Raw genomic sequence first — 4727 nt, 5'->3', positions numbered from 1 at the left:
ATTTTCAGAAGTCTGGTCTAGACCAATTTAAAATTGGAATCTCATATTTCTTCATCCTTCCCCCAACCTGGCTTGGACTAATCTGAGGCTAGAAGATCCTGAGTAGGGGTGGGAATTTGATTGACTTTCTCAAGGTACCTGTGCCTCCCCTTCTAGTCTAACTCCTCTGGAGACAGGGAGATGGAAGATGAGAGGCAAGGAAAGGAACACCATTTCCTTAACTGGCCATGTGATTGCACTGTCATTGATGGCCAGTGCTCTTCTGGCCTGTTTGACCTTCCCTTTACCCTTGTTGTAGCAGGTAAAACACTGGCTCTCGGGCCCACATGTGAGTCAGTTCGGAGGTGCTGAGCCTGTGGGGTTTCCCCACTGCACAGGTTCCCTTCACGGGAGATCTAGCTTCGCCTCTTTCATCACCATCCCCAACTTTCACTCCCAGAGTCACACCCCACAGCCTCTTCCCTGGCCTCCTGGGGTTTCTGGCTTGCAGAAAGCTACCTCTAGCCTGGTTGTCTTCTGTAGTTCTGCTTCACCTGCTTCAGAATAAAAGCATCCTCTCCGTACCAGACTGTGAGTGTAGGCTGCTCCCTGTCTCCAGTTTGCCATTTATGTTTAATTATCTCCTCTGATAGGTCAGATAATGGGTCTGAGCAGTCTAAGCTTATGTCCAGTTTGGAAGTGATGCTGCCCCTTCTCATAGGCACTCCAGATATTTATAAATGGCTTTCTCGGAGCCCTTCTGTGGTAGGCAGAATAATGCATCCCTTCTTCTCCCAAAGACATCCATGTTGTAATTCCGAGAACCTATGAATATGTTATGTCACATACTAAGGAGAAGTTAAGGTTGCTGATCAGCTCACATTAAAATAAGGAGTTTATCCTGGATTATCCAGCAGGCCCAGTGTAATCAACGGGTCCTTAAATGTGGAAGAGGGTGGTAGGGGAGTCAGTGTCAGAGTGACGCAATATGAGAAAGACTTTGCTGGCTAACGCTGGTTTGAAGATGGATAAAGGCTCCATAAGCCAAGGAATGCAAACAGTCTCTAGAAGCTAGAAAAGGTGAGGGAATAGGTTTTCCCCTAGAGCCTTCAGAAACAAATGTAACTCTGCCAACACTTTGATTTTAGCCTTCTTTTAGCCTTGATTTTAGCCTTGATTTTAGACTTCTGACCTCTAGAACTGTAAGATAATAATAAATTTGCATTGTTTTAAACCACTAATTTTGTGGTTGTTTGTTACAGCAGCAGTAGGAAACTCATACACCCTCTCTCTTATCTTGCAGGGAGAACAGATATAATTCCCTTTCCAAATCTATACACTTCATGCTAGGTGGAGTCAGGACTCAGGATTCCAATAATGTTTTTCTCTTCCTTTACGTTCCATACTCAAGTTTTCTCTCCTTTTATCTCCTGGAGGAGATAGGGAAGGAGAAAGTAAGTATTGAGAGATTGGCTTTGGGTAGCAAGGTCTGTTTTACTACACCTTGGTGAGCCCTGGAGAGGATGTCTGGCCTTCATTATTTGCAGTTCTTTCTAGAATGCAGAGTTACTTTCAGTCTCTCAGGCCTCACTTGGGCCCCCTGTGTCCAATTCCAAGTCCAACAACAAGCTGTCAGATGGGCATAAAGTGGTGGTATGCATGTTCAAATTTTTGACTACATACCACATACATAATCTACACTGCTTGGGGCAAAGATTCAAAGCAGCTCTTTCCTGCATTAATAATTTGTTTTTATTTCTTAGTGATGCATATGTGTATATAATTTAAAAAGTCTAATACTAGCATGAGATTGATAATTTTAAAAGGCAATAACTTGCCTATGTCCCAAAACGAATTGTCCAATATCCAGTCTCATTGGTACACACCTGAGAACTGGGCAAGGCAGGAAGCTGGATGTCTGGCTCTTTGGGGTGCAGATATCCATTCATTACCCTTGTGTTCAGCCCAGTGACCCATGACACCCTCAGCTTGCCCCTCTAAGCGAATTACCTAACGCAGTGTCTGGGGGTGTAAATCTAGGGGTGCGAGTGCTCAATCAGCTAGGTCCTGTGTCTCCAGCTCCACTCCATGTGCAGTACCTCATTTGGAAGATTCTGATCTCTGCAGTCACTGTGCCTTTGAGGTTCTGTGGCATGATTCAGCTTGCTTATTATTGTCATTTCCTCCACCCCAACAGACAGTATGGTTTCAGCATCTCTGCTCTGCTAAATTGCTAAATCCGTTATGACTCATCCATCTATTTTTCCAACCTTCAAAATTCTGTTGACAATCTGGCCTGCTCCCTTCCCTTCTCCTGCTCTCTTGTCTTTGTAGAAAGGCATAACATTTTATACCTTTTATGCTTTAACTACTATTGAAAGGGGTTCTGAGATGATGCAGAGATAAGTGTATGTGATCTGACTGTCTCTTTCATCCACAAACCTCCCTCCTTTGTTTCTTAAAATCCTTAACATGTATGAATATTACCTGCAGGAAAACAGTGTATACATCACGATTCTACTTCTTTAGATAAAAACAAGCCATTTCTCCCATTTCAAACGCCTTAAAAAATGCCTATAATCTAATGCAGTTCGATAAATCTATAAAGCTTGTGTGCTCTCAGTAGCAATTGAGGTAAAGTAAAAAGTGTAGCCTCCATTGGGGTCAGTCGGCAGCACCTGGTTGCCATGGTCACAGGCTCTATAAAAACAGAGTAAATACTTATGAAATAGTGTATCCTTCTCCTCAGCAGTAGACATTTATAGTATTCACATATTCACAGGCATAGGAGAATCACTGAGTTTTCAGAAATATCAAAATGGGCCTGCTTCCTGAAGAGCATACATTTGCTACTGGCCGTTAAAAAGACTTAAATAGATCAAATTCCTTCCTTTGACAAGCAGATACTGAAGGAAAACTAAAATATAATCTTCCAGGACTTGATTTTAGTTTATGTTCAGAGATCATTTACTTGCCTACAACAGAAGGATCGACTTCATTTATCACATTAGTTGTGGATCAAGTCATTTGGTGAATGATAAGAGTCCTAAGATCTTTTTCATTCCTTGTTCACATTTACTATTAATGACTAGTAACATCAAAGGTAGATCTGTTTTATGTCACCACAGATGAAGATTTCCATTTGAGATATCCAAGACTTCCAAATGATTTAGCAGCCATCAATCAGCCAATCATTTTTCTCCAAAGATCCTTCCTCTGTCCTTTGACTTAAAGAGCCTAGAAAATTCTGATGGGATGCTTCGTTAGAAAAGTATAGTAAAATTTAAATCTGAGCGCACGAAAAGAGAATGAATTTTAGGCTCCTAGAGAGGTATACGAAGAAAACGCAATTCTCCAGGTAGATTAATGTTTATTTCTCTTTTCAACTGGGGGGTTGTGAGGAGGTAATGTATTGGAGAACAAATTTGTGGCTAATTAAAGTTAAATAAAGGCTTCGTGAGATGCCTAGAATAGCATACATATAAATAAACATTCCAACATTTATCCCAGGCAAAAATGATTTAATATATTTTAACACTGAAATTAGGAGAAGTCATTGTTACTTCACAGTCTGTTGGTCTCTAGAGGAAGGAGAGAGATGAGCTCCCTCTGGTGGTGAATTTAACAACAATAATAATAATTAACCAAATGTTATTGTTTAGCCCAAAGACCAAATTGAATTTAAAGGATCATTCAACTGTCAGCAAGAGGTGTCCTCCAAATTACCATTTAGCTTCTATCCCAGGCTCCAGACCAGGGAAATAAGTAAACATAAAATATTTATCCTTTTATTTTGCTAGAGTTATCTGGAATTTGAAGTAAAAAGGTGAATCAGAAATCCAGTGATAACTGTTTTGTCATTTAGTGCCTCTCTGAAATTTGTAGAATCATTCACTCATTCATTCACTCTCTCACCGAGTGTGCCCTATGGAGGAATACTGGGAATATCCTGGGCAGAAGCTTCGGTGCAGAGGAACTAACCTTGGCTCCATCATCCCCATAGGTCACGGTGAATCGGCATAACCTTGTTTGTCTCTGATCGTGGGAGGCAGGATTTACTGCTATCAACTTCTCTTCCATTATGTGCAGCCCACAGGATTTTACTGTTCTTTTGACCTTGTATAAAGGCATAAAATTGTACACATGATATACTTTTGGTGTTATTCAAGGGGTTTCTGCAATGGAGTAGAGATCAACATATGTGATCAGTCTGCCTTGTATATCTTCTCTCCCCATTTTAATTGAAAATGTACTTTCATACAGTATTGCAAAGTTGCCCAGGTTTGATATATACCTTATATTTGGCTTTGAAAAACATAAAATTGACACATCTAATATAGGCTCATTTATAAAGTAATTGTCTATAATAAATGTTCCCCCCACGAAGCCCCAGCTTTTCTGTTTTAGTTCCAGATTTAAAGCCTCAAAATCAGGTTCAGTCATTTTCAGTTTCCATATACATAGAAAAACTAGAATGAAGACTTGAAATTCACAATTACTTAAGAATCAATCCTTTTACAGCCCCATGGGTTAAAGTATTTAATTTACTCTATAAAGGTAGTTATTAAAATAAGTTTTAGGATATTATTAAAAGAAAAGAGCAAAAATTTTAAAGCACCACTTTTCTGAAAATAAAATTTCATTGAGAGGTATAGATTACCTTGCAGGGTGATTGTGTGCACGTGGTAAGCACTCAAATAAATGATCCTTATTGTTTTGCAGATTCTAACAGCAAAAACGTTCTGGAC

Source organism: Propithecus coquereli, unplaced genomic scaffold (assembly GCF_000956105.1).
Source record: "Propithecus coquereli isolate 6110/MARCELLA unplaced genomic scaffold, Pcoq_1.0 Scaffold18, whole genome shotgun sequence".
In the NCBI taxonomy this organism is placed as follows: domain Eukaryota; kingdom Metazoa; phylum Chordata; class Mammalia; order Primates; family Indriidae; genus Propithecus; species Propithecus coquereli.
This window is presented reverse-complemented; position numbering follows the sequence as displayed.